General features: G+C 31.0%; 1 protein-coding gene across 3 annotated transcripts in view; it reads left to right on the plus strand.

Annotated features, from left to right (window-relative positions):
- Positions 1–26,587, plus strand: part of LOC121129302 (uncharacterized) — a 95,690-nt gene that overhangs the window by 38,232 nt on the left and 30,871 nt on the right. The gene's annotated exons all lie outside the window — the stretch shown is intronic.

A 26,587-nucleotide genomic window follows, 5' to 3' on the forward strand; every position in this document is an offset into this window, starting at 1 on the left:
TTTTGAAATAATTGTGTTTTTATCATTGTATTTCTAAGCGTTACGTACATCACACTCACACATAAATTATTTTAATACTATGTTGGATATAAGTTCCCAGTCTCAATTAAAGAAAAATATTTTTCATTTTTGAAAGACCCTATTGGAGCCAAATATAGTTCCATAAATCAAATGAAGACTCGGAAATTTTTTTATAACAGCCTCATTATATCATTTGGGACGCAATGTTACTTGTAAAAAGTTTAGAATAAAATAAACTACATTATCAATAACAAATATAGAACAATACCCCATTTAATTCGGATTCAATTAGTTCAAGTTTCGATATAATACAATTTTTCATTTCAAGATCCATTAAGAATGTGCAAATAATATCCTTTTCCTTATCCTTGGTTGCGAAGAGAACAAAATGTTAGTTCGTAGACATTCTCCAACATTCCAGTTAAACTGCAGAACAGTAATTACCTCCTTAAACGAAGATGAAGAGAGTTTATACTTTTGCCCCTGTTTATTTGTTAGTCACCAGCAAAGAGAAGAAGGATATACATTGGCATAGTAAGGCAGTAGCAGATTAAAATCTTCAGTCTTCTGCAATGAACAGTAGCATGTTAAAGGGGTATGTCATTTTCAACGTCAGCTAAAATAAATAAATTGATTGGTTAAAATTTTTGTTTATTTCATCAGATTGGAATATAATTACTCCAGTTGGGATTGCAGATCGTCAATCAATGAAGTTCCCAACCTTTTAGTCTAAGAATTATTTTATTCAAATGTAATTCATTTTTAGCGTCATAGAATTGATAATTAATTCATTTGAATGTAAATTCATAGGCCTATTCTGTTACTGTTAGTAAAATGTAGTTGTAGACCGAAATTTTACAAAAAAGGTAAAATATTGTGTTGCTTACAGTTGTTCCTATTTGGACAAGGGTTCTTCAACTAGATTAAGTTTCTAACGGTTTCCTACATATCCAGGTAAAGCTTAGATTAAAAATGAAATCGTCTGATTCAATTTCAAGTTTTGATTTCTTGTATAATAATAGGGATTCGGGTTAAATGGGTTAGGGTTGTCCCCCGAAAAGACTTCACACCGTCTTCTCATTCTGTATTATTCTCTGATAACTTTTTGACGGAGGACTATTTAAACACCCAAAAATCTGTGAGATCTATGAGGAAATTAAAATACAATACTCTTCCTTAATGATTTTTCAAATACAGATAATCAACATCAAGGGATAAAGCAACGGCTTTCAACTTGCAAATCTGAGGATGAGAATCATTCAGTTAATAGTAATATTATTTGGGAAAGCGAAAATGTGATCGATTAAAATTGAATAATAAGCATAGACCGTGCATATTCATTTCTATCTTATATGACTTTGGCGAAAATCAAATGTGATAATTTGTATTGACTATTGGACAAAAGCCATATCAGTGAAAGAAAAAAAAAAAAAGAGAGGATCAACAACTTCTTCAGGCAAAGTTGAAGGTAGAGACAGCTCCATTTAAGTTGAAATTATCGATGTAATCCGTGAGAAATAGCTGTGAACTCCCTGAAACATTTTTGTTCCTCAAGATTCCTTAACGGATGTTCAATTACGGGTAATTAATAGATGGGTGGAGAGTAAGAGACAAATCACTCCTTTATCACAAGAAGGAGAATAGACTACTACCCTGGGTTTTAAGTCATCACATTCAAGGAATTGAAATGTCGGATTGTGGAACCAAATTTTTAAAATGCTAGTATATATTTGAATGGGATCCCCATAAAGAAAAGGATCGAATTCGACGTTAAACTAGAAAAGTGTTTCAAGTAAATTAATTTTGGAAGGCAAAGTAGTAGTGGTGAAAAGTAGCAGCGAATGAATGCTTAGTAGTAATGCTTTTTGGTCTAAAAAGCTTTTGAAATATACCAGTTGCTTCCTTCCTTATTAAGGGAATCCAATCGGAAATTCTTGAGGGAATTATACGCGAAGTGATAAACTATAGATTTGACTCAGATGTTATGATAAGGTATGTATGCTGGGATGGTGCTGGATACAATATATCGGCATTCAACACACTTGGCTGCAATCTTTAAACAAAGGTATATTGTTAAAAAAATTTAAGTTTCAAATGTTTATCGATTTTTTTTTTTTAATATGTTAAGAATATTAAAGACATGACTACAATACGAGTATTTCCTTATCCTTGCTCAAATTCCATAATAGTTTTTATTTGTGATCCCTTCACATGGCTAAAAATGTATGGAATTTGTTTGCTGGGTACAAAAATATTGTTTGCCCAATAAAGGAATTATAAGATGGTCATACCCGGAGGATCTTCATCTTCTCTAAACCAAACATGACCTTCGAGTTGGGAATAAATTGACTAGATTTCGTATTTCTTTTCACAAATACAAAAAGAAAGTGAAACTCACTGCCCGGTTAATGTAGGATTCAGTTGCCAGGTCAATAGTGGGCTCATGATAATCTAATTTCTGGATTTGAAAGTGAGGACGTTCTAGTGAGGGCAGAATTTTTGGAACTGCATGATAAAATTTTTGATATAATGAACAGCCGCTCCAAATATCGGCTTGCTCAAAAGGCAGTATTATCTCCAACTAATATATCACGAACTGAAGAATTTTTTCAGGTATCCATAGAAATGTATAAGGTGCTTGAGAGGAGTGATGGTATGAAAGTTAATGATTCCAGGCGTCGCGATGGTCCGCTATGTATCATTTCCTGCATCTATTCTCTCAATCATCCCATGAAATCTGGAGATATACAATTGAAATATATTTTCTGCCATTAATTACAACAAGATCACATTGAACACCGTTTTGCTGCAATTAGTCAGAATACTGGTTGGTGCAATAATCGCAGTTTTTGTATTCATAATAAGTGTAGTGTTATTTACTTGCATATACATCAAATTTTTAATTCATATCAGAAAGATTCTATGCCACACTTTAAACGAGATCTTCCATAATATAACTATCAAATGTGACATAAAGATGAGAACTTGTTATGAGTAATTTCCAACGTTAATAACAAACACCACCAAAAATATTTGGACTTATGAAAAAAATGAAGTGAGTGAGACAGATTTGATGATTGCTAGTGAAGATACATATAGCAATTTACTTCATCTTAAAGGATGTGTATTACCTGAATATAGATTTTGTGTTGTTACAATTTCATATACCTATTGCAGGATATTGTGTAAGGTAACACTGCTAAACAGTGATGATGTTCCTTGCACTTTTTCAAATTTAATATCATGTAAGGATTATAGCACTGATAATCCAAACAAAGGCCTAATAGTACCGTCTGGCTCAATGTGCTGTCTTCCTTTCCTTTCCGAGAGGATATTTCCTCTGTATGTCCTGTATGTGGCTCATTTTCCACAAAAAACTCATAATTGAAGTCCTGACGAATATCAATATGAATAAAATATGCAGAAATCTATCGAGAGATGCCCTGCAAACTTCAGAAAGTGTCGGTAACAACTACATTGCATGTGTATATTTAATTTCAAAAAATTATCGAATCCTTCAAACCAAGAAAATTGTTAAAGACTTGCCAATTAGACGTAAAATGGGAAAAGATAGAAGTGCACTTCCCAGGTCCAGAATTTTCTAAATTGCAAAATAATTTATTTAATTTCTAGATATTTTTTATAAATGATATGATCAATCAATTTTGATCAAACTTGTTAAGAAGAATGAATATTGTCACAATATGAGGGTATTAAATTTTGAGAAGGTCAAAGGTCAAGGTAACACAACATCAAAAATGATCACTGGAGAGCTCCTAACTGGTTTTTTTTTGTTTTTTTGGGTAGGAGAACAGCTTAGTTTGCCCTAATATTTGGGGTTAGGATTTTTTATGACTTTTTTAAAAATTATATAAAATATGTTTCTCGATAATTTTTGAAAACGTTTTTATAACAAAAGATATTTCTTGATAACCACGCGGAGCTCTGGTTGTGTGTAACTCTGTACATTCATAAAAAAGTATGTAAGTTGGGATGCTTAGTTAATAGTAAACAAGGTTACATAATACAGGGTGGAAACTTGAAACTTGCACACTTAGAATAAAAATTATTTATTATACATTTAACAAAAACATTTATTAATCTTTTTCTGATACATAGGCAATGTTAAATTGATTTATTATATTATACCATCATTGGATTCTCAGATGGTAACAAGCCTCTTGCGAAAAGAGTTGAAAGTATTGAGAATTAAGTTCAGGTATATGACAGGCCACTCCTCGTCGACGGCAGCCTTAACGGCTTCAACATTTGGGTAACGAATGCTACAGGCCCTCATTTCGATATGTGCCCAGATAGAAATTTCGAGAGGATTCACGTCACCTTTCGGGAACCAGATCAGGGGGAGGGGTCCTTAAGGGCATTCACATTAATGATAGGCTCTTTTCCAGAGCCCTCCTTCCTCTCTATGGTCTCGTTGTCGTCTAGTTTCTTCTTAAAATTGTAGATGGCCATACGAGCCATTCCCATTACCCTGATCATCTCTGTCGGAATGTGACCTGCACGAAGAAGATTGATGCCCTAAGCCTTGAATCTCACTCCGATGACATTTCTCGTCCGATTAAAGAAATTCAAAAAACAGCAGATGCTTGAGATACATATACTACCTATATAATTACAGACAGTTATAATTTCCTCACGCAGATCCCCTCAAATCAAAATACTACGATTGTGTAGGTTTCAAGTTTCCACCCGGTATATCTTATTTTAAGACGGAGTACTAAAGACATAAATACTTTGTGTAATATTTTCACAAATAATTTCGAGCAATTTCGAGTTCTCCCGCTAATACATTATAATTCTAGGTGTGTTTCCCATCCTTGAAATTTGAATGTAAAACCCATAATTGAACGAAATTAATCTATGAAATATTGGGACATTTTCATACATATATTTACGAAGTAAAAAATGAATTCAAATTTTGCGTTTTAATTATTTCTATTTAGGATGGCTTTTGTGTTGATACACCTCATATTTAAACAATAGGAAACTCGTGTCACTCTTTTTATAATACCTACTGGGTGGTCAATAGAAATTTGAACAATTACTGATTCAATAATTAATTAAGGTTGAGTGATTGAAATTAATTCATATTTCAATACATAAAGCATAAACAATTAGTTACAAAATAAAATAAACCTGAGCTCTTTATCGTATGTAAAAGTCAAGAAAATGACATTTGAATGTGATGAACGAATTTCCATTTGTGCACTCCAAGACGGGCTCTGTCAAAAAGGTCGTCAAACTGGACCACGATGAGTTAAAGAAAACAGTCCAGGCCAATCCCTCCATGTCCACAAGGGCTTATGCAAGAGATATCCGGGTTTCACACCAGATTGTCCAGAGATCTATCAAGAAATTGTGTAGAAAGAGCCGTGTGAGGGTGGAGAGGCTACTTTTAAGATCAGCAAGAAAGAAACCCATCTCCCCGTTGCAAAATTATTTTGAGTTCTTTTGAACTCATTTTTGACACTTTGGCTCCCCTACAGCCCTGATGCAAACCCTGGGTTCTTCGAAGCCAGTGTCAGTCAGCATTGGGACGCCATGACAGAGGGATAAATCTGAAGAGGGTGCCATGCCTTCCACCGCCACCCAGAAGCCATCATTGCCACTAAGGGCGGTTACATTAATTATTAAAGGAGCTCAGACGCACATCTATTTGTAGTATTCATTTTGTTTTCATTCTATTGTTAATTAATGAATTTTATCTTTCTTGAAGCTTAAAGTTCAAAGTTTCAGCTTTTAATGGACCACTTTGTAGATATATTTTCTTTGTACTAATTATCTCGGCTAATCTAATAATATTCATATGAACCATTCGTTTTAACTACTATCTGGAAAGGCTCAACATACAAAGTAAATACTATACCTATAAAGAATATGTAATGCTCTGTAAATGAATGAGTGATGAATTCGTTGATTTGAAAAATAAAATAAAATAGGATCCCCATGTGGTAGTTAAAGGCATTCACCTCATTCTCAAAAAACAACAATTTTTGACATGTCAATGATGATTGGATTTGTATTTGATTTATGTATCGGATTGTCTTAATAGTAGAGAGGAAAATGTGTTTCCTTCCGCATTTTTTATACATTGATTTTACATCGCTCAAATATAATAATAAGTTTTCTTAAATACAAGTGTGGACGCGGGAAACAATTTATAAGTTTGGTGTAGTTTCATAAACGATGACACGAAACTTTTCATCATTTTTTCAAAACAGAGGTAGCTAATGGTTTCCTGTGCCAACATCACTTATCTAAGATAATTACCTAATTATGTAAGTAGTATATATGTATACTAAATTTAATTAAATAGTTGTACTCTTTCAGCTTTCAGCAGGGACCACTTTGATAGTAATTGCAACTAGAATGATAACTAGAGCCCTATTTACATTCCAAAAGTGCCTCACATTTACAACTCTAATTATTACTATATAATTTAAGTACATTGACTTTGAAAGAAAATGCAACTAATTCTCTTAGCGAACCAAAATTATGATTGACATATTGTTCAGAGTTTCACCTCAAATATATACTCTGTTAGATATTTACTTATATATAACAATATATTAAGTAAGAAGATCGATTATAAATAATACTCAAAATTCACAAAAGTATAGCAGTAGTAGGGGCGTCCGCAAGGGATGGGCTGGAGGGGCTGTAGCCCCCACTCCCTAAAAAAAAAAAAAAAAAATTTTTCCTTTTAACTCTATACAAGACGTGACATAAAAGATTTCGAACACATACTAGGCCAACCGTTATTATTTATTCATCTCTATTTTTAAAATAACTTACACAAAAGATAAGCAATAAATCTTCCTTTAGACCATTGGCTGGGTAAATTTTTTTAGCGTTGCACTAAAATAAATTGTAGTAAAATTAATTTATACCAAACTAGTGGCATGATGATTATTTCATTTAACACTAGGAAGTAAAAGTCTTTCTTTATGGCATGGAACTCCCATACCCCCAAAATATTATAAATTGCTCCATTTAGGTTAATTTAATCCTGTTCCACGAGCACTGTTTCAGAGGAAGATATTAATCGACTTATTAAATAATGAACAAAAAAAGAAGAAAGAGAACAAGTTCAACCGGTTTTTATTTTCTAATTTGCTATTCTTAGTTTTTTGTTCACAAATATCCGATATCTACATTTAGTTAACGCAGCTTTGGTTACCGTGATGAGTCCTTCTTCACATCTTCTACGTTTTAGAATGAATTTGCTAATGTTAAGACTCTGTTTTTTGTTTGAAGTAATTTTTTTTTAGTAGGGCATTACCATAATTATATATCACAACCTTTCACCAGAAAAGCAACAAAAAAACAAGAGGCTATGTATGGAATTATTATTCAATAATTGTTGGAAATTGTTCACAGCACCTTAACAAGAGCGAGTTCAAACTCAACCCATCAACGTTCAGAGTACTGATTATGAGAAAATTAGCAGAAATACCTAACATCAAAATACAGTGTTTATTTTTGTGTTGTAGTAGAACGATCTAGAACAATATTTTGGTTCAGTTTGCGCTCTGAAACTGTGAAACGAAATTTAAATCGTGGGTCGTGAAATTAAATTATTTGGAATAACTATGTATTTTTATTTGAATGCATCCCCTAAATAAATTGCATGTTTATAAGCATCAAGTCAATTACACATCTTGGCATTTGTTAGGGTAACTCATAACTTTTTTTATTTAACTATATTTTTCTTCCGCACCTTGTATCTACTTATGTGCGTACCATGTACATAATTCGTTTTAAAATCTACTTCTACTTGTAATTAAATCATATTTTATAAAATCCAATTATAAATATAATGTTACTTTATGTTATTACGACATTAAAAATAAAAGATTAATACGATATAGGGATTAGTGTTGTCACGACAGCAATATTTTCATACAAATTCCAATACAAAAATAGAAATCGGTATTTTAATGCTTTTTAGAATAAATTTACATTCATGCACTTACAGTGAGATTTTAAGTTATAGCCAGGGTGGCTACCTAGGGGCATCTGCAGGGGTTAGGCTGGTAGTGCTGTACCCCCATCCAAATTAAATAAGTTTTTCTTTTTTCTGGATTTTTTTTCCTCTTGATAAAAAAAAAAATCCCGTAAATATGGATAAGAATTTTTACCAAAAATTCAATATTTGAAATTTATTTTTTTGTGAATTGCTATGGATTTTTGAATTTCTTTTTAAATAATTTAATATTTAAAATTACACTTTTAAATTTTTTTCCAAAAAATTTAATTTCTTGAGAATATCTTTAGATTTTTAATTTTTTTTTTTCAAAAATTTAATTTCTTGAGAATATCTGTAATTTTTTAATATTTTTTTAAAAATTACTATGGATTTTTGAATTTTTTTTTGCAAAAAATTTAATATTTGCTTTTTTCGAATAATTTAATATTTGATACTGCATTTTAAAAAATAACAATAATTTTTTAAACAGCTGTGGATTTTTGAATTTTTTATTCAAAAAATAATATTCTTCCAGAAATCCTGTGGACTTTTAATTTTTTTTGGATTTTTGAATTTTTTATTCAAAAAATAATATTCTTCCAGAAATCCTGTGGACTTTTAATTTTTTTTTTTTAAATTTAGTATTGAAAGTTAAATTTTGTTATTTTTCACAAAAAGTTGTATTTTTGAAATATTTCTTGAATAGCTATCAATTTTTCTAATTAAAAAAAAAAATTCTAATGTTTGGTTTTTTTCTTATATTCCAAAAACCAAACAAAAAAAAATTTAAATATATATGTATATATATAAGACACCCCTGCGACCTCAGAAATATTTTTAGGTTAGGCATATTTAAAAAGGGGACAGATTAGTTTTCCAATTTTCTATTAATTTCTTCTTACTCAGGCCTTAAAGCACATATTAATTATCTTTAGCTCTTTTTGTTTCTTTGCTTATTATACTGTTTCAATAATTATGTATAAAAATTGGGAGATAAATCCACCTTGGAAGATCAAGGAGGAATTTGATCCCTTTTATTTCACAGATTTCTAAGGATCAACATCGGAATTGTACGTAAAAAGATGATAAAGCTTTTCTTTATTATCCTTCCATTTAACGGCTGATGAGATCTTACTTAAGAGTAGGAGACTATGAAAAAATGGATTGAACAGATTAAATATTACTTCTTGCCTTTTCTTGTGGAGGGGGTATGGCATAATACTCCAAATTATAATATATCTGATATTTAAATGAGTCTACTTTTCTGAAAGACACGTGTTTTAATAATTTAATATTAATTTATTGTTACATAAATTAAGTACATACAGGGTCGGAATTTGATGTTGTCTCCGAGTTGTATTTCAAATATTTATTCATTTGAAATTTGCCTTTTTATTTACTTTATACTTGCATTTGAAAGTACGTTGGGCAGCCAGCTAATTTTAGTACACGAAACGGTTCTAATTTAAAAGTATTTTATAACATATAATAGATTTATATGATTTATCTATAATAAACTATTTTATTTTTTCCCTTTCTTTAAAAAAAAAATATATATACATACGTTTGACTTTGTGAAGGTTTTTCATTAGAAACGCTTTAATTTTTTTCTGTTAGTGAACAAAGACGCCATCTATTCTTCTTTTGACATTAATACGCTTAATTATTGTATATTTTATCATGGAGCGATATACATTTGATAAACAATTGCAAATTATCCAAATTTATTATAAAATAACAATTTAATGGTGGTGATGATTTTCATCGCAAAATTACCTTTAGTCATGAAGCTCGTTTGTGGCTCATTGGCTTTGGTAATAAGCAAAATATTCGTTATTGGTCAGGCAGCAATCCACAAGTGCTTCACGAGACATAATTCCATCCCCCTAAAAAAACTGTTTGGTATGGACTTCATGCTGGAGGGATCATTGGGCCATATTTTTTCCTTATGATGATAATTGCCACGTTCTAGTAAATGGCAATTGCTATCGTACCACAATAACTGGGTTTTTTTTGGCCCAATTGCAAGGTATGGGCTTGGCAAACATGTGGTTTCAACACAATAACACAGCATTTGTCACACAGCAAATGTTACAATCGATTTATTGTAAAGCAAATTTGGTGAGAGCGTTATTTCTAGAACTGAAACAGTTGATTTACTGCTTCCATCTTGCAATTTAACAATTTTATATGAGGTCATGGCAAGCCATTGGTCTACACCAATCAGCTGGTGATGTCAAAATAGCTCAGAGAAAAAATCAAACCCAAAATTGTTTCAATATCCGTCAATTTATTGGGAAAAGTAGAGGTCACGCTAGAAAAATATATTTTGATATATGTTTACAATTTGAACTGAAAAAAATAATTTGACAAAATCTTTAATCGTTTGGGTTTTATTTATAAAATAGTTGAAGTGCTCTTAATGAAAACCCCTAGTTTTGATGGTGGGCTTGGTTTTTGGATTATTTTTTTTTTAAATATCAATAATACAACAAAGTCATACGGGGAAGCTGTATTTTAAACGGAAAGAAGTTCAAATCTAGAAAGACAGAGTGAAGCCTCTCAAATATTTAGTTGGGCTCTCCTTTTCTCTTGTACTCTTTGGGTTATCAATAGTTCATGAAATAATGGTTCTAAAAGTTTTTTTTCCCCTGTCTTTATTTATTATATACAGTCCAGTCTCTGGAGGTGGGTCCTATTGGTACTGTAAGTACTAGAACTGATTAAACAAAGAAGAAATAAGGTTGAGTGACGTCATCAAAGACCAAACTATATTTGATTTTGGAACTGATATGCAGGACTGAACTGGATTGAAACTGAACTGAACAGGATTGCAGTTTTAAGTCCTAAATAAAGATGCACACAACCTAATCTGCAAGTACTGGTTGGTTGTAATACTAATTATATATTGTACCGTTTTAAATGCATCAGTACCTCATTAACATTAATAGACGTATATTTTCATAATTCACATTCCATAACATAGTTGGATTTTTATTGTATCTTGCAACTTTTCACCCAGAAAAGAAAAAGAAAAACGCCTTTAAATCAGTTGATTGTCAGCCGATTTTTTGCAACTATAAGACCATTCTTCAATAATTATAATTAGTGGTGTGTCGGTCCCAATTTATTCGGTCCGATCCAACCTAGTCTTAGGACCGATCCTATCAGTAACTACTAATGTATAGGCAATAAATAAAATTAATTTTTCATATTTCCATTCAGAGTGATTAAAATTTATGATAGCTCTCCACTCAATCGATTTCCCGCTTGGGTGATAATTCTGCCAGCAGAAGAAAATAATCGTTCTGAAAGAACTGATGAGCCCGGTATACACTATATTGCTTATTAATATCAAATAATTTAGGAAATGAATATTTTCCTTTAGATGTCCCGCATTGCTCCGAGTTAACATTCGGTGAGACTACTAATTCCAGAAAATATTAACTCAATTCTCCTTTGAGAGAACTATTATTTGATGCCAAAAATAAAGAAGAATTTTTGGTTCTGGCTGTTGTATAGGAGATGGCTTTCCATAGATCCATTGCATCATCATCAACAGGCTCTTCGACTACACTAGAAGACTCTTCCCCACTTAATATAGCTGCTGCAGCCTTAGAAATTAGACCATTTTTAGAATAATATTGTAACTTATAAGCTTTCTAAGACTAGTAATAATTATACATTATAAATATTGTAATATAAAAAATATGTACGCCCTTACCCTCTGAATATTGGCTAGCAACCGACTATTTACGAAGGATAAAATGTTATTTATGACGTCACAAAGGAACCATTTTTCCTTTTTTAAGGACCAACAAAAGGGATTGGAGTCCTCAGTCCTAGATAAGGACCGATACAACGCTAATTATAATAGGGAATTGTTCACAACTTAACAAAAGCTAATTAAAATTCGACTAATTAACGTTCAACCCACTAATAAGGCACATCATTAGTAGATCAATCAACAGCTGACCAAAAAAGTACTTCTTACATTTGTGTATTAGTGGGATAAACACCGTAATTAATGTGGTTCTTCTATGCTGTTCAGATAAAGTGATCAACTGTACCCTTGCCATCTTTTTACATCCTGCTCGGGACGTACAGGAACTTTAAAAAAATATAAATTTATGAAATGCCTGCTTTTATAATGTGTGAAGGGTGCATGTTAAAAATCGACCAAAATTTTAAAATCTAAAATAGTATTAGTTAAAATATGAAAGACTGGGAACTACGTGACTACTTGATCTAATAAATAAAAATGTAGCAATGAGCGTGTGTAGCTAAAGCCTAGTGCATCATTTTAAAAAAGAAAGGAAAATGGTAGTACATGTCAATCATCTTGAAATATTTTTTTTTATACTATATTTTTCATAATGTCATCATCTGTTTTTTTTTAAAAGACGTGCGACAAAAACGTCATGGAGGAGTCTAAAGTATAAATAATCTATGAACTAATTAAAAGGATTTCAAATTGAATAATAAAGATTAAATTATTTTTAGTTTTTCTAAACTTTGTATTAAATTAGTGATTGGACGATTCCAAAAAGAAAAAAATAGTGAAAAGGTTAGTTATTGGTTTTATGAGTAAACCCCTCAGCCCAATTCCTACCGTTACAGACTTTTTGAACGACTCATGCTCCAATTCAAATGTATGGAATACTAAAAATGTCGTTGTTTATAAATTGTTAATTTCAAGTAATTTTCCTGTACAAAATAGCAAATTTGTATAATCTTTCAATGTACTTTCCCCCTACTTTTTTCTTTTTAATTTGTCTGACATATAGTTACCTCGCTAACACTTTGTTTATTTATCAAAAAGAATAAATTTATTTCATAATTTATTCTTTTTGATAAATAAACAAAGTAATAACAAAGATTTAAGCTCCGATACAGTAAGGACAGGAATGTAATCTCCTGTTTATCCCTTTCAACGTTTATGTAATATATATATATATGGTCCGTTTTATTATTTTTGTGATGAAATTTTGGCAATCATATAGAAATACAGCTACGCATCTACTAAAATATTACAAGGCAATATTATTATACAGTATCAAATAAAATACTACGTAGGATTTTCATAGGATAAAATAGCTATATGTAACTTATTTTAAGCATTTGAAGAAAAAATATGACAGTGATAGTTTGGAAGTACATAAGAGATAAATAACATTTGATGTTACTGACTTATTTGGTTAACAACCAGATGTTTACTGGGGTTATTGGTTTCTTTTTGATGGAAAAGTTGCGTGATAAATATAAGTAACGACGTCGTCTAGTCTAGCTCCCAAAAGGAGTTCAACTAAGTTGTATTATCCATATAAATAATTATGCATAGGTATTGGTGGAATCGGCATTATTGAGCCGATGACCGTTTCCGATACTTCAAAAAAGGCCAATTTTTGCCGTTTCTGATACATCGGTACCTCCTAACTTTTTAGTTCGTATTTATTATTTTCTTGCCATAATAATAGTACAGCTGTCATTTCTCACCTATATCATGGCTGAGTCTCGTCTTTTATACTTTTTTTTTCTTTTGTAATGTATATTGTGTATTCAGATAATAATATTTTGTGAATAAATGATATTTAAGGTTTTTTGCATTGTGCATTTCAATTTATTTTAATATTTTGCTAATTGTTTCTCTTTTTAATAAGGCCTTGTTCTAGGTATTGTATTGTTTGGAGTCGATTGACCATGGAATTATTAAGTTGATGGACAAACACTCTTTTAATATATGTATGCACAGTGTTTGAACTATTTGAAACGTCATTTTGTGTTATACATTTTTATACCTAACAAGATCAATTTATATTAGCAAGTATTGTTTATCCATCCGGGATTATGTCTTCATGCAAATCATCCAAGCTTTATTATTAATACTTATGATTAATTATTTTATCCATATTTCAATTAAATCCTAAGGTTCTTTGATTCCACAATAAAAATTGCTCTATTTGATCTTTTAGAAATAGATACTGAGCTTAATTAAGGGAATTAATGAGTTTTATGAATTGTTCTTCACAACTCAGAATCAAATGTTTAAAACTACAGGGTGTTTAAGAAATACGGAAAATTTACCTGCCAACGAAAATGGTCATTTCTTGTAACTCCTAAGAGGCTAATTCAAACTTCATTTAAAGGAAGCCCCATTAATTGGAATTATACTTTTGCTCAGCTCTTGAGATAAGGATGAAGTTGATTTATTTTTTTAACGAATTCAAAATTCAATGGCATGCTGTGACTGTATTCTAAAATCTTTCCGACCGAAACCTCAGTCGAGATAGAAATCTGTGAGATACTACAAATTACACCACTCTTGGCCTCTGGGGTCTGACCCCGATAGTATTAGTACCTAAAAGGTCTCTTCTCCCCCCCCCAATACGTTGGAAACGCAATTTAGGATTATAATTGTTACATCAATGAGCTGGCGTCGTTTGGGAATATAAAAAATAAAATATGCTTCTCTCACAGCCTGCCTAAAGGTCATATTTGACGTAGCAACTGCCTTGGATACTATTGTGGGTGTTTCCTTCCCCGTGGCCACTATTGTAGCGTTTATGTTTAGTTCAAATCTTGACATATACTAAAAAGGCTATTATTATATTATGAAATATAATGTCCATACAAGATCAATAACAAAAAAAAAAAAGAGAAAAAGTACTTCTTTTATACAACACACGCATTCAATATTTCATGAATCCTATTATTGGTGGTCGATTTAAAAATTTTGACCACCATTCACCAAAATACTACTAGAAAAGTAGGGCTAAAATTAATTTACTAATTTTCATTAATTAACAACTTCTCTAACATATAAAGGGACTCGAAGAAACTAGAAACTTTGTCATAGAAAATTTCATTTGAAAAAATCTTTAGCTGAAAAAGTTTGAGAAGCACCGGATTATTTCAGCATCTAAATATTGTATATTTTGAAAATATTTTGTATAACTTTTTTAGTGAGTCGTTTTCTCGTCGGTTAGACTGAAACTTTTTTTATTACTACAAGGTAGAGGAATTTCTATTTTTTGTTTTGTTTAATAAACTATATCATAGAACGCTCGTGAAACTAAAATAGGTGTCAAACGAATTTTGGTCAAAAATGCTTCTTCACCAGAGTTGGTCCAAAACAGGGATCGACAACCTCCTGAACTGCTTCAGTTACAAGATGGAAAAGCTAAAAAAGAATATGAAAACCTCAAAGGAAGACCTGGGAGTAGCTGTTAAGAAAAAGTCAGCCTCACCATTATCAAAACTGTCCATAAAGAAATACAAACAAGTCTATGACTTATCAAGTCAACTTTTTATAAATAAAAAAATTACCTATTTTTCATTCTCTGCTAATAGACCCTGATCCATTTACTGTTACAATATTGCCAGCTTCCGAAAATATTCTGTTATTTAGTACAAGTTTACCTGGGGCTAAAAGGCAATATGAGAAAATCTATAATATTTTACTATACACCATATAATACGATTTCCTTATTCCACCCCCCAATCCCTATATAGGAAATTTTGCTTTTTACTATAGTTTTTTTGGTCAAGATGAAAAAAAAAATTTACGCAAAAAAAATTTTTTTTTTGAAAGATTTTTTTGTTTGAAAAAAGATTATTGGTTAAATTATGCAGCACAGCAAAAAATTCAATATTGGAATATTTTCTTTTACAAAAAATTTAATTTTTTAATTTTTATATTATTTTTTCTAAATGTTCCTTTGATTGGTTAGATGGAGTTGTACTGATTAGGTATAAGTAAACATTGTATGTAGTATTACATTTACTCCATCTAACCTAGGAATCTTTAAGTGCAATCCATATACATACATAATGTATATTTCTTTCTCTAGGAATCACATGGGCGCTAACGTAGAGACATTAAGTTCAAGAGAATAACTTCTTCCGAGTATGTTGTCTATGAGTTACGGCGATTAATTTTTATGTAAATAGCAATAGGTTCTTGAATTTTTTTTTTTGAAAATTTTACGGACTTATCATTGACTTCACAAGAAACAGGAAGCTCCATAAAACTCACTCCAATGCTGTGTGTGACTCAGAAATAGAGAGAGTTACTCACTTTTTCCCTGCATCCTCCACTCCTTCATTGAAATCCGTGCGTCCATTTCTACTTAAGTCAACATTGCTTCATCTCTAAGAAACCTATTTCTATCTTCAGAGTCATTCAGTGTCCTTGATGTAGATCACGCAGAAATAACTTATCTTTATCACATTTACATTAATTCCATTTATTAGGTGGAGCCCATGATATACGATCTACATGGTCAATTATAGAAGCTGGACTCTTTTCTTACTCAAAAACAAGTGGAAACTCATTCTAGAATCTTTATCCTCTATAGTTGGGACTGTAAAGCATATTATATTCTGTTATTAAATATAAATAGATATTGTATCTTGTATGAAATCATCCTAAACATTTATTAAAAAATGAAAGACTTTCACAAAGAAAAAAATGTTCTTTTATTTCAAAGAATCGGGAGTCCTGAGTCCCCCTACTCCAAGTCTGTCAATACAATCTACTAAGAAAACTGTCTGAGTTCACTCAAACCCATTTGGTAAATGAAATTGAAGGATTATTCTATGTTTACTCCTTAGCCTTGTCATCATCAATTCTATAATTCAATCCATATGTATTGTTATTAGTAATTTGTATTGGCTGTCACTCCTTGATGAATTGAATCTATGAAAAGATCGTGTCACTTCGTCAATCCCAGCATTAAAGAACAAATCATTGTGTTTATTGAATTAAGTTTTGAAATACTTTCGTCTTCAAGGCACTTAATTTTTTTCCCATAATTTCATTTTTTTTTTTTCATTGAAGATATAACATAATTTAAATGTTTTATCTCTTTTAAATATAATTGCTGTAAATGAATAAAGTTAGAGGGCTGAACATTTCCATTGTAACACATGTCACATGGTCTTCAGAATTAAAGGTTGACAAGTTTAATTCTACTTCACTGGATTCAATCCGATAGTAAGGATCGTCAATCGTTGGAATTGCATCACATTTTAACTTTTTTTTTGCCCATCGTATTTGGGCAAAACGTTTTGCCTTCAAAATATTTTTCAGAAATCAGTGAGGTTGGAGCTGGTTACCAATTAGGGAAATATTTAAGGTTGGATAACCATTGTCTTCTTCTAGTTAGTTCTCTTGCATTTTTTGGAAAAGGAAATCTAAAGAACTGTATGTTTCAGGATTTTTTTTTGTATTTGGATACAGTTCGGCTCATACATCCGAGCACGGAGCATTCACTCATAATAGAAAAAAATGAATGTAATCTGAACAACAACTAAAAAATGAACAAGGAGGACAAACTATATGAATTATATGAATATGTCAAAAATTAGTTTAAAATAATTAAAGTATATATGCCCCTAACAATAGCTCTATATAATTCATATTTAGTTTTTAAAATCAATTGACAGAATTTTGTAAAATTTTACTCAGTGAATTTGTTCCTTTTTACCTGAAGTATCTCTTTATAAGTAATGAAACTATTATAAAATTAAATGCTCGTAATTATTCAAGAATGAAGTAAGTAGAATTGAATGGATGATAATTTAAATTATATTTTGAATGTGATTAATAACATGCATCATACGTCATGTTACTGTTTACGTGAATTTGTAGAATGTGATGATTCTACAAATCCACACAAGCATACTTTTATTAATTATTTATCCATATTTTGAAAATTCAAACGTATATGTTGATTCAAAAGCGACATATTGTAAGAAAAAATGGCAACCCGGGTATACCGAATTTTTACAGGCAAGCTGCCTCGATGCGCTACTTTCTTTTAACACTGTAGGTAGGAGAAAAAGTAATTTAATATTTTTCAATTACAATGCTTTATAAGAAGAGTTACAATCATCCGATTTAAGCTAAGCATGCTCTGTTCTGATTGATAACTTGTTTCCAACGAGAATCCAACTTCATAATGCCCTTCTCATAGAAGCTATTATCCCTTTTTGGCACAAAACTCGGACAGCCAATTTTTAAAGGTATCCATTGATGCCATATTGTACCCCCAAAGCGTGTTGACCATGGACAGGTCATGAACAGGGGCTAGTCACTTGGTACCAGGTCTGGAATTGAGGGTGGATGCATAAGAGCTTCCATTCCGAGCTCTTGGAGTTTTTGGGGTGTCATCTAACATATATGCAGCCTGGTGGTACCTTGATGATGTATTTTGTCTTCTATTCAACTAAGCTGGCAGCTTCTGTTCGATCGCCAGCTCAAAACGGACGATTTGTTCACACTGGAGGGCAGAATTGAGTGTAAAGAAATGTATAAAAAATCGCCTGAATCACTGCTGTGCAACAAGAACCGAAAGAGTATCGGCTCCGTGTAAATTGTAAATTTTCTTTGTCGCTTCGACGTTTTTTCTATTATAGGTAGTAAAAATGGCCAATGTTTCATTTGATAAGTTCATACTCGACGCATGATAATTCATAACCAAGGGCAAGTACAATACTGTCCGAAAAACGTTTGTATTATACTCTAATACCCTTAAATGCCTTGTCGTATGATCCGATTTCATCAATAATGAACAAGATATACTTAGATAAATAAAGGGACCGAAAATAATTTTGTTGAAAATATAGTCCATTAAAATTTTATTAAATTAATTTCATGATAATATGTCTATATATATTTTAGATTTTATGTATATAAATATCCAAAGCTTGTGAGATAATTCAATTTAAAAAAAATAATTAATAATTACAAATACAAAATTTGATATTATGAAAAGTACATTCATTTTAATGAAACCACAATTGGCATCTATAATCCCAATTTAAAGAGATTTAAAGTTCTTGAAGACTTTTTGAATATACTTGGGACTCATGGAGGCCACGACCTTGTTGACAGAAGTCTTAGATTCGTCCAATCAGTTGTGCGATTTTTTGCAGGCTAGATTGAAAAGTCAAAAGGATTGAGGTCTGGACTCTTTGGAGGATATAATTCCTTTGTTCTCAAGCAAGGCTTTTCTAGTTTAGCTTAAGTCGAACTTAAAATCAGTCAAAAGAAGATGTTTAAAGTAGTCTCTAACATCCAGGTGCTCGGACATTGTGTAGGTTGTCCTTGAGGAAACTCCAATAATCTTTTTTGGTAATTCTGCTTGGAGAATTTTTTCGAATTAATCTGATATTTCTTGATCAAGACTAACAATTTTAGTGTGTAATAATTTGTAGGAAAATAATAATCAAGAAATAAGAGTTTCATGACATATTTATGATTTTTTTCTTCATTTCTCCCTTTGATAAATCGAAGGATATTACCTTTTTTATAATATAGAGCCACAGAAGGACATCCAAAATCCTTATAAAAATATATACATACTTCTTGGTACAGCCTTCACTCTAGATCTTTATTTCATGAATAAATGTAGATATTCATATTCATTTTTTACAATCCAATTATGTTACATCTTTTTTATCTCTGTACCCCTAATCATAACGTTCTAGTACCTCTAACAATTTTAATTTGGATAGCAAAGATGTCCTACAGAAGTACATTACTGTTTTTTTAACACCTGAAATTAAGTTTGGATCTTCAAGGGTTCAGATTATTTCACAAAATTAGATATCACCGATGAGCAACATCAACCTTTACATAACCATATACAATACATGGATTACTTAACATTTGGATAAACTCTTCACGTTTAAAATAACACAATCTCTCTATTATAACCATTACTGTTTTGATTCAATTAATTATATATTTTATCGTCCATTAGTTAAAAATAAATATATAATTTGATTAATAAGTGATTATTCTTCATAGACGTGCCTCCAACTTCCGTGGTTCCTTGTTGCCCCACCGCTAAAACATCTGTTCCAAAGCTCAAAGATAATTAAATAAGAACTTTTTCGCATAAATTTTCAAAAAAAACAACCATGGAAATTCAGAATAAACGAATACTTACAATAAGCTTAAGCAATTTATTAAATACTGTTAAGAAATAATATATATTTATTCAAGTAACATTTTATAAGTGATATTAGATAATTATTATTGTCTATATAAATGGTAAATCCGTTCATAGCTATAAATAAAGTTGTTTGCTCTCTTCATGATAAACAAAAACTAAATGGAAAACTAAAGAGACATATCTTAAGAAAAAATGATATAGGCTCTTGAAAGTACAGAAAAATGAGTGAGAACTAAACAAAGAACTAGTATTATATCAATGCCTGAGGTGACGGGTAAATTGAAAAGTGATGAAATATAATTGAGTGTGCAAAAGTTTTTGGAGAAAAGTAAATTTCAAATTGTCGGAACTGAAACAAAAAAAAAAAAAAAAGATATAGATTGTGTATAATGATTATAATTGCAGACAAAATATATTTGTCTGCAAAAAAACACTTAATTTATTTACCTTATGTGGCATATAACAAGCATTTGAAGTATAATTATTTATCATACTATCATTTTAAATTGAATTAAAATTAAAAATTGCATATATTGAGTATCCTCATTATATCCACTGTTATGGAAACATCTTTGGTTAGATTAAAATTAGCAGAAGTTATATATATATATATTTTTTTTTTCTGCACTGTTGATGACAGTTATAAAGTTTTGAAATTTTTTTTTCAGTTATAAAATAAAAACAAGTAATGAATGAATCCAAAAAAAGACCTGAATGAATGAGGATGATTTATGATACATATGCCTGAAGAAGTCAAGTCATTAAAGTGTCTTCCGAGGAAAATAAGGTTATTTTGGAATTCAAGAGTGATTATAAAAATGAAGTTTCTCCCCGTTTCTTATAGCAAATTTAAACGATTTATGCTCCACATCAAACTCTAAATTCCTTATAGCTGGGAATCAATAATGATACCACATTGACATTGTATCTGGAGTAAAAAAAAATAGAAAAATTAAATTAAATTTCAAATATTATATTTTCTAGAAAAAACCAAAAATCCTTCATTTGGAGGTGTTTTTTAAAAGTTTTGAATAATTAAATACCAGTAATAAATAATAATAAATTAGAATCGGAATTGTAAATTTAACATTATTTTACCAATAGCGATCCCAACTTTAGAGTTGTTATTCAATAATTGTTGAGGATTGTTCACAGATTAACAGGAGCTAATTCTAATTCAATCAATCAACGTTCAAAACACTGATTAGAGGGGAAAAGAAGCAGAAACATTAAGAGCTAACAACAAAATACGTAGTACATTTAGGGGCGTCTGCAAGGGCTGGAGGAACTGTAGCCCCCGTCCAAATGACCGAAAATCCTTGATCCTCACCAATTTAAATATTTTCCTTATTTACTAGAATATTTTTGGTCGGGATGAAAAAAAATTCACGAACATGGAAGTAAATATTTTTTTAAAAGATTATTTATTTAAAAAAAGGTCATTCGGAGAAATTATGTAGCAAAGAAAAAATTTAGTATTCGAAATTTTTTCATAGAAATCTATTTTTATGTGAACAGTTGGGGATATTTGATTTTTTTTTCAAAAAAATTAATATTCAAAACTTTTTTTTAAATAACTATGGATTTTTGAAATAAAAATTCGAAATAATTTGGTATTTGAATTTTTTTTTTCAAAAAAAATTTAGCTTTTGGATTTTTTTTTCGATAAAAAAAACCAAAGCCCTCCCCCCAACCCCTCCCAATATAATTTTGCGGTCGCCCCTGACCTTTTTGTGTTAGTCAGGTAATGCAAAGAAATATTTGATGCAGTCCATTAATTCCAAACTTTCTATTAAGGATAAATGTATCTTACATTATAAAATGATTTTCACCAATAATTATTCTCTATTCTAATGCAATTAAGTAAATCAGCTGATTGATCTCCTTTAAAAAATGGAGAATCTATCAATATTCTTAATGGAAACTAAAGATAATTATATTCTTATCAATAATGCTTTACGTGGGAATTAAAACATTTTGAGCCTCGGGGATAATTCAATCATGTGTGGATCTATATGATAGTTAATAAATACATGTTTTAATTAAAAGATACTATTTAATCAATACTTGCTCACTCAATCTTGGGTCGTTGACTGACTTTTTTTATCCTCATAATTAAGTGCAGTATGTGCTTGTACGTAGATTGTACGTATTGTTTGGTTCTCTCAATTATTTTCCAAATTCGGCACTCCCATCTCCTTAAAAAAAATGATGAATAGAACAATAAAGGCTCTGATTACCTTCTTCTCCCCCTGGAGGACTAAGAAAAGTATGGCGATCAAAGATAGCTAAAAATTATATGAATGTTTATATTAGGTTTTGGCCCGATCACACTCATTTTGTTCATCCGTTCATTTCTGAAAAATTTCCATTCAGTCGCTCATGCATTAATTTCTTTACGTTCATTTTTTTAAAACAAAACGACAACCTCTGCTTCAAAAATTGATCATGTGGTCATCATATCACTATTTGGTCTTTGGAGAACAATAAAAAAGGAGCGACTATATAAACGCTGAGGGCTAAATTAAACACCAACACCATAGGCAACAAAAAATTTTGTTTATTCTACGCCGATGTAGGTTTATTTTAAACGAAAATCACGAAAATCGATGGAGTAACTGAATTGACTTTCTATAAGGTCCAAGAGAGTATAAAAAACCTGTATGGAGCCGTGATACAGATCCAGAGATCTGGACGACCCAGTCAGGAGATTGAGACGAATTGACCGGAAAATTGGTGGATATCGACCCTACTGTATCTATTGTTCTGGAATTTGGAGTGTCATCTCATCAGATGGTAAAGTCATACCACCCCACTTTTTTACTGTCAATGGGACAAAAATTGACATCAATGCCTACATTTAGGTGCTCCAGGTTGTTTTCAAGCCCTGGATGGACACCAATTTTGTAACTGTTTGCAAAAAGATGATAATTTTTGTCACAATGTCTAAAAAATCAAAGTTCTGCTCGACACATTTAGGAAATTTTTGGGCAAAGGAGATGTCCCCTCTCATCAATAGACCTAAATCCTTTTGGATTTTTATTTTTGTGACGTTCTGGAATGGCGGGCTTGCCATGCCCACCATTTAAGTGCCTATGCACTCCAGGACTCTATAATCCTGGAATGAGCCAAATTGGACCCATAATAAATTGGTCGGGGTTGTTGGAGTTTTCCCCTTCCTCCCAAAATATGCAATTTACCTGAGGGCTCAAATTTTGAGTTTTAACTTGTATGTAATCCAAACTTTGTTATTAAATTTAGTAAATATTCCTAATTATTAATTACTTATATTGTCCCGAAATTTCTGGTCCTGTCCTAATTCTTTGGGATTGAAAAGTCGTGTCCCATATATTATTTTAATTAAATGATGTCATTATAGATATCAGTTAGTGACTCCATCAATTTCGATCATCCAAGGCTCCAATATTTCGTTAAAAAAATAAATACTTTTATTAGGTATAAATTAAGAGTAACTTTTGAATGAAATATACATAAAGGTTTACTTAACTAATTGAATTGCCAAACTGTAGCTCTTAACCTTAGTTGAAAGATGCCATGTAGACTGCACTTAAAAAGATAAGTCTTATTCATGACAGAATATACAAAGTCTTGAACAATTGAAATACATACTATGCAGGGAAGTACAAAAGGGATTCATATAAAGAGTCAACCTCTTCCCAATATGAAACATCATGAAAAAACATTTTAAGCAAAATTATTCAGGAGGTTCAAAAAAGGGTTGAACATTTTCAAAATAATAAATATTTTATTTAGTAATTTTCTGGTTAATCGTGTAACGGGTTGGGGGGCATTCAGGCACTCAAAAATGAACAAAAAACATGTTCCACTATCATTTTCCATTCAATATTTAAACTTAGTTAAAATTAATGAGTTCATTATTATAACTTTTCCCACCTTTTCACTCATGGTTAGAGATATGAAAATTGTCGAAATCCTTGTGAGGATAAATTTAAAAAAAAGTATATGATTGTTAAATGCTATTAATATTAGTGTTCTTATTAATTATTTATCCCTTTTTGGAAATTTAAGGCTATTTGTGAGCAAATAGCCATATCATAGCTTATAGTGATCCCCCAAGTTGTATAGTATGAACTTAACACGTAAGATTATTGTTTTTTTTAACTTTCTAATGCTGTTGTCATTATTCTTAAATTCCCAAAGAGAGAAAATCAAAGTAGTATGTGGTCATGAATGACGGATAGTACAGGATGGTTCCTTGAATTATGAACACAGCCCATATGTATGTCACTAAACCATTTATAGGATGCTTGCAAATGGATTGGTCTTACCGGGTGGTCCATTGAAATCTGAACACTTATTAATTCAATAATAAATTAAGGTTGTGTGATAAAAATTATTTGATATATTAAAAAATAAAAAATAAATTAGAGAACAAACAAATCTCTCTAGCTTACGTTCAATTCGAGAAAATGACACTTGAACGTAATCGACGAGTTTCCATTCACACACTCGAAGTAGTTGTGCGCGTCTTCAGGACATTTTCTAACCTGGACCCCGATTAGTTAAAGCCAACAGCCTAAGCCAATCCCCTCAGGCCCATGCAAAATATCTTGGGATTTCACAACAGACGGTCCAGGGAACTATCAAAAAGTGGACGGAAGGAGCCTTGTGAGGGTGGAGAGGCCACTTTTGACACCAGCAATGAAATAAACCCATTACCTCTGGTACAAGCCTCTTTAGACCCTTTTTTGACACTTTTGGACCCCCTACAGCCCTGATGCTAACCTGATGAAGGCCTGCAGCGTCCATCATCCAAACACCGCGCCCCTCAAAGTCATTATTATCTAGCACTGGGACGCCATGAGAAGATTACATCCACAGCAGGTGCCAGGTCTTCCACCGCCCCTGAAAGCCATCATTGCGGCTAAGGAAGGATACATAAAGGATTAAGAGAGCTCAGACACACATCTATTTTTTTATAGTATTAATTCAGTATTCAGATTTTTAGGGAGCACTCAGTAGTATTAAAAATGATTTGGGGGCTAAGTCATCGTTGAACTGAGGAGTAAAATGGAGAATGGCCATGGATGCACTTCCTGCCTATGTACTTGAGAGATACGTAGCTGTTTTTTTCTTTATTTCCATACTTGCAGATAATCGAATAAATCTTCATGGCAGCTAAGCTGCTCTTCTCTCAAACATTATTTAAATTATGAGTGTTACTATGTCATTTTTCAATTTCTTCAATTTTTACCTAACGTCATATTTTATACAATTCTAGTTACCTCTGTTGGCAGATATGTCATTTATCTAAATTGTCAATATAAACTTCTTTTTTTTAATTTGCACTCATAAGGATTTACAGAATTTTTGCATCTCTACTCATAGTTATTCTTCTTGTATTCCTTTTCACCTCTTTATTAATCATTGAATTTATATTAACCACGCCGTACAATAAATTACCATGGTTCGTCTTCTTTCCAAGGTTGTAATTTTACGTCCCATTTTGCCATCCTATTCTTTAAATAAACCAAGAGATTTGTTCTTCTCAGATCTCTTTCCATATGACGATAAGCATTATAGAAACAATGGGTGATCCATCCTAGATTCAATTTACTCACTTATACATATTTTTAGTTATCTCTTCGCGCTCTACAACCTCTGCATGATTCATAAACAGGGCGTCTGCAGGATTATATATATTATTATTATTCAATTTTTTTTGGGGGAGCTTGGTTTTTGAAATTTTTTAAAAAATTATTTCAAAATCCATAGCTATGGAGAGAAATTATTTTTTGCAAAAAAAAATTGATAAATTAGAATTATTCTTCAAAAATTGAAAAAATAATTTTTTTCTAAAAAAATTCAAATATCCATAGAAACTTTATTTAAATTTTTTGCTTTTATTTTTTGAAAATTTATATTTTTTTATTGAAGATCCAAAATGAAATTTCGAATATTAAATTTATTGAAAAAAATTTCAAAAATTTACAGCTATTCGCAAAAAAATTTCAAAAATAAAATTTGAAATATTAAATTTTTGGTAAAAAAATTCAAACATTAAATTTCAATTAATTGATATTTTGAAAAAAAAAAATCCAATTCAACAGCTATTCAGAAGAAAAAAAATATTTGCTAAAAAAATTTTAGAAAAAAATTTCAAAAATGCAATTTTTTATTAAATTTTTTGGAGGAAAAAATCAAAAATTCATAACAATTTACAAAAAATTTAATTTTGTGTAAAAAAAATTCAAATATTAATATTTTTTCTTTGTTGCATAATTTGCCGAAAATGACGAAAAAAAATTAAAAATAAAATAAAATCTTAATTTGAGGAGGGGGGCTACAGCCACAGCAGCCTACAACTTGTGGACGCCCCTGATAATATTGGCTATAATTAAAGAACTCATGATGCGTACAAGATCTAGGTAAGATCTGTTCATAATGTATGTAGGTAGTTTTTTATTTTTCGTTGGAGGGGTACTGGGTGTACTAAGGTATCTCCAATTATATAAATTAGTGTGTCGAAACGTGTTCTGTTTCTTCATGAGAAACTTACCTATGTTATATTTATCTTTATTCTCTACTCATGATTAAACTACCAAATGAAATCAAGAATAATAGTCGTATC

Source organism: Lepeophtheirus salmonis, chromosome 1, assembly GCF_016086655.4.
Source record: "Lepeophtheirus salmonis chromosome 1, UVic_Lsal_1.4, whole genome shotgun sequence".
In the NCBI taxonomy this organism is placed as follows: domain Eukaryota; kingdom Metazoa; phylum Arthropoda; class Copepoda; order Siphonostomatoida; family Caligidae; genus Lepeophtheirus; species Lepeophtheirus salmonis.